The 11,762-nt window shown below is 42.7% G+C and overlaps 1 pseudogene; it reads left to right on the top strand.

Annotated features, from left to right (window-relative positions):
- The first annotated feature begins 10,770 nt into the window (after window positions 1-10,770).
- The window catches only part of LOC103249649, a 2,356-nt pseudogene continuing 1,364 nt past the window's right edge, over window positions 10,771-11,762 (top strand).

Below are 11,762 nucleotides of genomic sequence, written 5' to 3'. Positions count from 1 at the left end.
ATGATAAAACCACAATAAGTCCTTTACAGAAATATTTTTTGCACTTAGAAGTCTTGTACATACTAGGAGAGCTCAAAGGACTCTTGGCAGAAGAGAATAGTCAGTATAACTTAGTTCATCTGAGAGGACAGCAGTGTCCAGAAGAGAAAAATCTAGAGGGGCAGATAGATTTGTAACTGCTGAGGGCTGGGGAGGAAGGAATTGAAAGTAATTGCTAATGGGCTTGGGGATCTTTTTCTGGGTAATAAAAATATTCTAAAATTACATTGTGATGATGGTGGCCCAGCTTTGTAAATCTACTAAAAACACTAAATTATACATCTTAAAAGGGTGTGAATTTTGTGGTATGTGAATTACAACTCAATTTTAAAAATAGGAAAGATGTTATTTTCTGTGGCTCACAATTTAGAACCCATAATCCTAAACGACTTCTGAGCTAAGACTGAGGAATTCAGGTGGGGCGCAGTGGCTCAAGCCTGTAATCCCAGCACTTTGGGAGGCCGAGGCTACAGGATTGCCTAAACTCAGGAGTTGGAGACCAGGCTGGGTAACTTGGAGAGATCTCGTCTCTACAATAAATCAAAGAATTAGCTGGGCGTGGTAGCGTGCACCTGTGGTTCCAGCTACTTGGAAGCCTGAGACCTAAGGGTTGCCTGAGCCCAGCAGGTTGAGGCTGCGGTGGCCATAAGCGTGCCAATGCACTCCAGCCTAGGTGACAGAATCAGACTCCAACTCAGAAAAAAAAAAGATTAAGGAATTCATTTAAAAACTCTGAGATTCCATTTTTAGTTGAGCCCCAGACTCAGAAGTTATGGAATTCATTGGAAAAACTTTAGTATCAATTGCTTCTGTTATCAAGGAGAATATGTTTCTTCAAGTGTCTTTCTTTCCTACCCCTAAAATTAGCTATTACTTAATTTCCTGGAACTTAAAGAGTTTAAAATTACTGTTTTCAATTATGTTGTATCTGTTTAATAATACATAGCATTTTAGTAGATGTGAAGAGCCTATTTCCTAACTAGAGAGCAAGATCATAATTCCCTGATACCTCTCACATGAAGGCTGATAATTCCTTGGGTAAAGACAGTAAAGATGCCTTTTATGACCTTTTATTGATTGGTTGTTTGATTGGTTGATTTTGAGTCAGAGATTCACTCTGTTGCTTACGCTAGAGTACAGTGACATGCTCACAGCCGCCACAGCCTCGACTTGCTGTGCTCAAGTGATCCTTCCATCTCAGCCTCCTGAGAAGCTGGAACCACAGGCGTGGGTCACCATGACCGACTAATTTTTTTATTTATTGTAGAGACGAAGTCTCACCAAGTTGCCCAGGCTGGTCTGGAACCCCTGGGATCAGGCAATCCTCTCGCCTCTGCCTGCCAAAGCGCTGGGATTACAGGAGTGAGCCACCGTGCCCGGGTGGGATCCTTAATTATTGAATGTGAAGGCAAAAGAAAGCAATGGAAGGCTGCAACACTACCCATTTAAATGTACTTCTTTCTTTTTTATTGTCACTTTTATTGTTATTTTTGATGCTGCCCTTTGAAATATTCTAGGCTAGTTTTCTCCTATCCTTCAAAATTTCTGAATAATTTACTATTGCAGAATTTAGTTATGTCAATATGAATGGACAGATGGTGGGTTTCAGTTTCCCAAAACAACTAGACATACTCTCTATTATGTTTTATTTGAATTAACCTGTGTCAAGTATAATTTTTCTGCTAAAAACTGAAAAGATATTTGAATTATATTTATTTCAAACATGCAATACATTATATCCAAAACATGATTGTTTGACTATACAGACAGTAATGTATGCTATCACTGTGTCAAATGTCAACTTATAATGTGTTCGGCATTAACTTATCCTAAAATTATCTGGTTAAAAAAAGAAAAGTTTGATTTGGCCCCATCTGGTGTGGTTTCTTTTGCCACACACTCTTCAGCTGCTACTTGCTTGATCACACTGGGAATACTTGGCTAGGTGCTCTCAAAGTTATCAATCAAACATGGAGGAATAAAAGACTATCTTGGTTTCCTGCTTGGACTAACAGAAAGCAAAAATTAGTCCTCTGCTAGTTTGTCCTATTTAAAGGCTAAAAAAAAAAAATTCTTATATATGTGGGAAGAAAACAAAAGCCTTCTACTAAAACAATTGATGTAGCCTACGCAACAATTAATGACTTTAAATGTCAAACAGGCACCCTGGATTGATGCCCCTAACCGACTCAAAGAGCAGTTGGAAGTGCATGTATCAGAAGAGAATAAACACAACAAATACATTTTCATTCAATTGAACTTCAGGGTTGATAGAGGGTCCCAAGTGGTGGAAATTTTTAAAAAATCCACATTACCTCATTTTCATCTTATTGTAGGCCATAGGGGATTATAGTAAGTGTTCCTTTTACTCCAAGTTTCTTTCACCTCTTGCTACTTAACACAAGAAAGCTAATCCTTGGGGTGCCAAGATTTGGGAAACAAGATTAGCCTGCTCAAATCAAGCCTTCCTTCCCCAGTTTTATTCTCGTTTTTTGTGCCTTTGAACACTTCCAACCTCTACTCCACTTTGCCCAAATAGAGTAGGAATCATAAGGCCTTCAGAAAGTCAGAATATTCTGGAAGCCAGGCGAGTGATGTTAGGTATTGGTTTCAGAGGTGAATAGATGAGGTTCTTAGAGGGAAGTTACTTCAAGACTGAACTCCCAAGACAGTCATTTCTTAGGAAAATGTGGCGTCCGAGTGGACAGAGACTGTCCCTGTCTTTCCCCTCTTCTTTCTCTTCCACCTCCTCTTCCACATCTCAGAAGCAGGGCCTAGGAAGAGGATCAGAGGGAGGAAAGTCTTCAGAGTAAGAAAACCCTTTCAGTTTTCCTTTTTTGTGTGGCTTAGGTTTGTAGTATAAGAGGAAAAGCAAAACGAAAAACTGGACTTTGGAATCAAAGAACCCAGGATTTAAAACCTGGCTCAGTTCATTCACCTCCAAGGAGATTGCTTAATCACTTTGAGCCTCAGTTTCTTGATCTACTATATAGGCGTAAGATATTTGTCTTTGCTGGTTTATTGTGAGGAAAGTATCTGACACATGATAAGTGTTTAATAAACACTATTGGCCTGCCTGTATGTGCTGGGAGGTATTTGGGGGGTGGAGGAACAGATAGTACCAATAGATGCATTTAGTCTTTCCACAATTAGAAGTGCCCAGTGCTTGTACTGGGGGACTCCAAAAGCAGTTACAGTCCATTAGGCACAGTATTTGAAAAGGATTTACGAGATCTCAGTTAAAAATGTCAGCTGATAAATAGCTCGTTCAGGGTTCTCTCCAGAACACTTTGTGGGGTTCCTTTAAATCAGGACATTATCAAATACTTGAGTTTTTAAGATGGATCAAGTTCACACTTAGGACAAACTATACGGAAGTCTGAAATGAACTTAGGTGTAATTGTTTATATATTTATATATGCTACATATTTTTATTTTATTTATTTTATTTTAAAGATGTGGGGTACAATTCAGATTATACAAATGTTCATTATGCATGTACCCTTGTTGATGAGGTGTGCGCCCTCTCTCAGAGCCCTGGCAGATTTCCACTACTGCCAATCATTTTCTTATAGTATTACACTAATTGTTCAAGATACGCTTATAAGTGAGAATATGTGATACTCAGTTGTTAGTTTCTGTGATAGGTCACTCAGTATCGTATATTCTAAGTCCACCTAGGTTGCTGTGAAATTCATAATTTTGTCCTTCTTTATGCCTGCATAATATTCCATAGTGTATATGTACCACATTTTAAAAAATCCAGTCCTCTTTTGATAGGTTGGTTTCATGTTCTTGCTATTATGAACAATGCTGCAATAAACATACGTGTGCAGGTGTCTTTTCCGTAGAGTGATTTGAGTTCCTTCCTTTATATTCCCATTGTGGGTTGTGTGAAAGGTCGGTTTTTCGATCCTTTAGGAATCGCCAAACAATGTTTTCCACAGACGTTGCTACATATTTTTCAATTATAATTCAATTAATGCGGAGATCAAAACAAAAGAATGCTTGAGATGAAAAACTACATAGCAAGTGGGTGAAAGTCCAGCAAAATGTAAAGAAAGGACAGTGTGTCCAGCCACGTAGTAGCACCTTTAACTTAGAGAGCTATAAACTTTCTTTTCTTTTACTCAAACATACTTTATTCACAGACCACTAGATGTGTCATTAGGTCAATACCTTTCGTTCTGATTTACTTTGATCGCTGTATACCGTGGGATTTCTATCCACTTTAACAAAACGAGATAGTTCTTCCTTCTTTTTTTTTTTTAATCAGCCCAAGTCCATAATTTATTTCAATGTTGTTGTTGTTGTTATTGTTGGTTTTTTCCTAGTATTGTTTTGTTGTTTTTCTGTTCTAGGACCTTATTCAGGATACCACATTTGCTTTTTATTATTATTTTTTTATTTTACAGTGATGGGGTACAAGTCAGGATTTACTACATAAGTAGGAACTATACAATTTCAAGTTTGAAAATCCTTCATGATCACTCATCTAGTCAAACATTTGAATTTTATCATAATAACATATAATTTTTCTCATTTCCCAGATCACTTTTTAAAAACATTTTATCCAATCGTTTGAATAGATTTCCACACATAGAGATACACTTATGTTAAGTATCATCATAGACATGCCTTTTCCATCCCCTTTTTTCTCTTACATTTGTATCCCTCTCCCCCGCCACCTGTATCAGCACTGTCCTGCAATGTAACCCGTGATAACCACTTCATATATGTCCCTCCATGTTTTCCCAGGCTCAAACAATCTTAGACACACACATATACATATTTATATACATTTCTTTCTCTTTTCATCATGTTTTACAGAAACAAGATAATCTTTTACAAAATATCCAAGAATGTTCTGTTCTATACAGATTTAGCTCAATCTTTATTCACCTTCTAAATCTGAAACTAAGAGTTTTGCAATGCTTGGCATACTACCAGAAAAATAAACAAATATACTGTAGAAATATTTTTAAGTCTGGTGTAGTGGCTCATGCCTGTATCCCTAGTGCTTCGGGAGGCCAGGGTAGGAGGATCACTGGAGGCCAGAGGAGATCAAGACCAGCCTGAGCAACACAGTGAGACCCTGTCACTACAAAAATTTCTCTCTAAAAAGTAACAAAGCAGCTACTTGGGAGGCTTAGGTGGGAGGAATGCCCAAGCCCAGGAGTTCAGGTTTACAATGAGCTATGATTGTGCCACTGCACTATAGCCTGGGCAACAGAGTAAGACCCAATGTCTAAAAAAGAAAAGAAATATTTTCAAAAACAAAGTTAAAATAAATGGATTTTACAGGTCAGTCAGTAATTAAGCTTGGTAACTTGCACATAACATTTTGTCAGTAAGAGCTTGATTTTCAAATCATTTCTTTATTGTTACTAAGCTTTTTTCTTTTTAATGCCTCCTTTTCAGAGTACTGCTTTGCATACAAGGATGTTTCCAAAGGTGTCTGGATAACAGTTTTAGTCAAGATGTGTATGTTTTGGGGAGGACACACATAGGTACACTGAAGGCCAAAGGGAAGAGCAAAAGACGGCGTGCCACGGGTCACTGTGGGTGGTTGCTCAGATTGTCAAGAAAAGTGGGACAAAGGCCCCACCTCACACGAGCGTGGTGGTTGCCTCTCATTAGTGTCTCAGCCGCCATGATCTTTATTTGCTGTCACAGACAAACCCTCAACAAAGTAGTGGGCTCTCGGTATCCTACTCTTTTTAGGTCATCTTAGGGCCTCCTGTTCTCTCCCATGTTCCCAGCGACCCTGAAGTTCTCATCCTCGCTCCCTATTAAAGTATGATTCAAAGAAAAAACAAAAAAGACATAGCCACACTAAGATCCAAATAAATGATAAGAGCTTAAAACATTGTACTGACTAGCACTGTTTGTATTGTTACAGAAATTGAGGCCTTATTTAAACCACACCAAAAAAAAAAATTCAACAATAGAACTATTGTTAATAATAATAAGCTGGGCTCAGTGGCTCAGCCTATAATCCCAGCGCTTTGGGAGGCTGAGGTGAGTGGATTGTCTGAGCCCACGGGTTCGAGACCCACCTGGGCAACTTGGCGAGACCTCATCTCTACAATAAATCAAAAATTAGCCGGGCGTGGTAGCGTGGGCCTGTAGTTCCAGCTACTTGGAAGGCTGAGTGGAAGGATCATCAGAGCCCAGCAAGTCGAGGCTGCAGTGGCCGATAGCAGCCACTGTACTCCAGCCTGGGTGAGAGAGTGAGACTCCAACTCAAAAAAAAAATAATAATAATAGAAAAAGGGCCTGCAGAACTTTTTCAGCACTCTTGAATGCACACATTAAGTCCCTATAAAAGGTGGTCCTGAGAACCCATTACAGGAAGTCCCTAATATACAAATGAGTTTGGTTACAAGAGCATGTTCATAAATCCATTTGTTGTAAGTCCAACAAAGTTTACCCAAATAACACAATCAGCTATACAATACTGTATATATTTAACAGGCTATCCTGACACCTGGTGGAAAGAAATCAATATATATAAAAAAAGACAAGTGTGCATTGTCAAAGTTCATAACTTGAAAGTTTGTATGTAGGGGATTCACTGTATAAAGATTCCTGGGCTGAAAGTGGGAAAACCTAAGGACATGGTTCTAGATGTAGGAATTTAACAAGTCACTTTGCTTTTCTGGGTCCCAGGTTTCTCACTTGTAGAATAAAGGTCTTCAACTAGATGATTTCAAGATCATTTCTAGTTCAAAAGTGTTAGGATTCTGTAATGATAATGGCCCCTCTGAGTGGCACACATTATCATCTGGACTTTCCAAAAGGTTGCATGCTTGCCATGGTACATCAAGGACTTCTCGGTAAGTCTCTGCTCTGCACCAGTTACCGCCCCACCCCTTAGCAACTCCCCCCATCACTACACACACCCTCACCCCCACTCAAGGTAGAGAAGCATGGCTCAAGGAAAATTCTGGCTCCAGTTCCATATATGTATGTTGGTCAATTGCTTGACTCCTCAAAAGAATATTCCATTTGTTCTCCGTCTTTCTATGCACAAAACTAAACTCTACAGTGCTGAATGCAGGAAAGTCACTCCCACTTGGTTGTCCACAATGGTTTCCCATCACCTACTAGATCTAACTTAGCAACCAACTGTCTCCTTTCCCCCACTTTCTGTCAGAAATCCAATTTTATTCTAGTACTTTCTTCCTGGCTGTGAACTTCGGGAAAAGTGGACCTGCTCCTCCAGGGAGTGAATTGAGACTGGTGTGAGCCAGTCCTGGCGGCTGCCCTCCCCCTGCCAGGAAATAGTTGAGGACTGGGCATGTGATATGGTCTTGGCCACTGAGGCACGAGGATGTGTCTGAGGGTGATGGAGAACTTCCTAAGAAGGATTCTTCTCACTCATCAAGAAAACACAAATCAAAACAGAAACAAACCAAGAAACCTCTTTCCCTTTGATCATCTTGTGATCAGGAGAAGAGCGAGTCTGGGAATAAACCGTCACACCCAGGACGGCAGACCGAAAAATGGAAAGAACCCAGGTCCTTAATCACAGAGTTGAGCCTCTGAATTCAGTCATTTTGGAACTGCCCTACCTTTGAGCATATTATAGACACTAATAAGTCTCCCTCAGTGTTTAAGCCAGTTGAATTGTGGTTTCTGTTCCTTGCAGCTGAATTCATAACACATTTACAGTGTAAAATGGACACACTTTGTCATGCAAGGCCCTTGTGTTCTAACGGCCTTGTCTCTAACACCATGCTATAGGCCCTAGGATGCCAGCCCTAGTAAACACCACTACCCTGGTCTAACAATGTTCCTCTAAAACATTGCCCAGTCTCCTCGGGCAGACTCGACTCTGCCTGCCTGGAACCAAGCTTCCCCAACTGCATTAGTTTAGAATCCTTTGCATGCCTGTCAACCACACTAGACTGTGCACTTCTTGAGGGCAGGGGCCTCGAGGGCCGGCTTCTCTTGTATTTCCAGCCCCTGCACGTGTGTCTCATTCATAGACACACAATATCTGCTGAGCGAAGGCAATACCTGACCTTACCTATCAGTGTACACACGTTACTCACTCCTTATTTGAAAAGTTTGATTCCTTTTCATCTCAGTGTGGGCCTTGTCCAGCGGGCTATGACTCAAATTCACAGTCTGGATACTGAAGTACTCAAGACAATGTGACCATCTGTTCCCGAGACCTTCACAGACCTTGAAAGGTGACTGTGGAGTCAGTTGTGTTTGACAGTCTATCAAAAAAATGAACAGTGACGGGGACCGTGTCACACTCCATTTGGGGCCGTGTAAGAATCTTGTCCTGCCGGTCAGCTCCAAGATTAAGAAACACTAAGACACTTGGGACCACCGGGCTGACCCATCCCAAGAGCACAATGAAGCACAGGCTTCATTTTCCAATGAAATGAAACTCTCTAAAAGGAAACATGAAACAGACAGACAGAAACAAACAGGCCAACCAAACCAACATCTAGTCTAGTCTTTAGTCGACTTGTGATCAGGAGAAGAGCAGGTCTGGGAATAAAACGTCAAAATACCAAGGACGGCAGACAGAAGAATGGAGAGAACCCAGGTCCATAATGACAGAGTTGAGCCACTGAATTCAGTCATCTTGGAACCGCCCTGCCTTTGAGCATATTATATATGCTAATCATTCTTCCTTAGTGTTTAAGCCAGTTGAATTGCAGGAGTCATTCTATCCTAAAACAAGGAGGTTTCAGGTCACAGATCCCAAATGTGAATCGGTCCAGCTTAAGGGCTCCTATATGTTCTGAAACTGCTTAGCTAAGGATCAGACATCTTCTGCACCACACTCTGTTGCTCCTCTGTCCCTCCATGCACAACCCCCCCCACACACAAACACACACACACACACACACACACACACAAATACCCAGAAAATCAGTTCAACTTCTTTCTGCAAATAAAAGCAGCTTGGTCCGGTAGTTCTGGTGAAGTCCATATTCACCCAGAGGTGAAACAAAAAGACACACCCTGTGATGCAAATGACAGCCCGCTGAGAACTGGAACCCAACAATTTCAGCAATCTCCCATTCAGGAGGCCAAAGCAAGTTTTTAAAAATGTAGGTCACGTTTAGTGTGACAGGGGGTGAACAATTACACCAGGGTTGAGATGACTCATTTAAATGGCATAATTCAAATATCCTATTCATCTTGTAATATAATCAAACTCCTGAGGGGCTGCTATACTCCTTGCAGGGGGAAAAAAAGTGACAGAGGAAAAATGCAGAGACATTAACACTGCCTGGATACACAGGTACCCGAGGCTGGAGGAAGTCAGGGTAAGCATATGTTGACCTGCCATAAAATGAAGCAGCCTTGATCAGTCTTCAAAAGTCAATACGGAAATCACCCTCTACTCTTCTCAGCGTCATGCATGGGTCCCCACTGCCCACTGTCTGCCTGAAAAACACATGAATGCTAGACCAGAATCATTCCATCCTCAAATGTGCTGCATGCCTACTATGTGCTGGCATTTAGGACACAAAACAAAGACAAAACTCTTCCCCCTGGGAAGCCCTCACCATAACAGGGAAGGCTGGGAAGGCAGACAAAATAGTGTGACCAGTGCTAGAACACAGAGGTAGAAAAGACATTTCTAAAGAAAGAGTGAATTTTATCTGAGTGTGTCAGGCGGGCCTCACAGGACCCATGTCTAAAATGCCTCAAAGGATGAGCAGACTTCTTTACATGAGTGAGGAAGAATATCCTGGGCCTATAATAGGAGCCTCAAAAATGAGGACCTGTGTCCAGAGGCGGCAAGCGGGGCGTCATCTGGGGCAGTGGGTCAGAAGCCTGACTGGAGACCCACGGGGCATGGGAGATTGGCTTTCACCTCTCTGCCCAAACCGAGGCTGCCTCTTGAGCCTAATTTCCCCGACTGCATTACTTGGTACACACTCGGGCACATTTCGGAATCCCCCACCCATGCCTTTCCGGGCTTTCCACCCCACACATGGTCCCTGTCCCCTGCCTCGAGTATTTCCTCCCTTTCTCTGTCTGGACCCCTCATGTCTCTGTGAAGCCCCCACACATTCTTGGGCAGACTGAGGTGCCCACCTGTCTGTCTCTCATGTGGCCACGTGGTCAAGATGAACTGTGTCGTGTCTCTGCTTACAAAGGGGAAAAAAACACAGTCCCTGCCTTCACGAATCATCTCCTCTGGGGAACTTGGGAACCCACACAAAGCAGGACGCATGAACCATGAGAGGAGTGCCAAGACTGTGATACCTGGTGCTGAAACTAAGGCTGGAAGTCATGAGATGTCTTGTCATCACAAAGGCTCCAGGAACCGCCCTGGCCACACCCCTCATCTCCTCCGGTTCCAGTGGCTCTCACTGCATTGTCTCAGTCTTTGACCCCGATATTATTTCATCTCTTTAATCTTCATTTTGAGGGTTGTGCACTCCTTTGCATTGTCTTAACAGACAACATAGCAATGAGGGAGAACTGGAGCTCCTGCGACTTCAAGGCAGACCTGGGCTTGAATCCCAGCTGTAGCAGCCTCATAACTTACTTTGAGGAAGGAAAGAGATGGTGGCTTTGCCCTGTCCCAAGACAGGGTAAGCACCCAACAAGCCATAACTTTCATGGTTATTGATCAGCCTTGGGTCCCCCATCTCTGCATCCACCTGCAAGCCTCAGACCCCCGTCCTGAGTCCCACCGTTTGCTCCCTTACCTTTTCTTCTCTACCCTGTCCTTTATTTCTCAACATGAGTCCCTATGTAACTCTGGGATCCCACAAGTTTTATGAAGGAGGTAGCATTTGTGTTGGATCTGAAAAAAATGAGCAGCTGGACCCATGGATCTGGCAAGCTGAGGGGATGCCAACCCAGGAAAAGGTGAGTGATGGCAGAAAAGCCCGTGCCTTGTTCACGCAGAGGACTGTGAGTGTTTTGCCTGGCTGGACTGCGGGGCCCATGCCAAAGGGACGTTAGAAATCCAAGATGGACAGAGTCTGTGGTTCTTGGGAAACCACCAGCATGGGTTTGAGGGGGGGGGCGACTGTATGCAGGATGTGCTGGGAAGGGAAGAGACCAAGGGAGAGGTTGTTGCTCTTCAGGGACAACCTACATGCCATGCAAATCACACTGGCCACAGATTCAGACTCTCTGGGGTCCAGGATCGGCACCTAGGGAGGTGGGTGACCTTGGAACTTCAGTTGGCTCCTCTGTAGAATGAGACGCTTGACCTTCGTGTAGAGTCGCCAGGTTCCAACACCAGCTGGACCCCACAGCAGAACAACAAGACGTTAGGTAAGATGCTGAATGTCTCGGTGCCTTCATTGTCTCACCTGTAAAATGGAGATAAGAGCACAATTATTCCCTTGCAGCCTCCCTGGAAGACCCAGAGCCAACAACTGTAGCTGGCACACAGTAGGAACTGAAGAAAAAAGAAAGCAAAAGAAGTGTCTGTCAAAAGTGCTTTCAGCTAAAAAGAAAAGAAGAAAAAAGATTCATGGGTTTTCCCGTTGTAGAAATGTCCATCCAGCACAACCCAAAAAATTCTGGAACCCCGTCTGGGCCTGTCTAGGACATAACTTCAAAGTCTCTTTGGGGTCCAGTTTTCCAAAAATGTATTGGGGAGCACACCTCATCAACAAGCGTACCTGCATAACGAACATGGGTATACCTGACCTTGAAGGACACCCCACATCTTTACAGTAAAAAGCCTCAAGGAAACGGAGGCGGCGACCGGCCGAGGC

Source organism: Carlito syrichta, unplaced genomic scaffold, assembly GCF_000164805.1.
Source record: "Carlito syrichta isolate Samal-C Ts95f unplaced genomic scaffold, Tarsius_syrichta-2.0.1 Scaffold123285, whole genome shotgun sequence".
NCBI lineage: Eukaryota > Metazoa > Chordata > Mammalia > Primates > Tarsiidae > Carlito > Carlito syrichta.
Note: the sequence above shows the minus strand (reverse complement) of the source record. Positions and strands in the feature narration are given on the sequence as shown.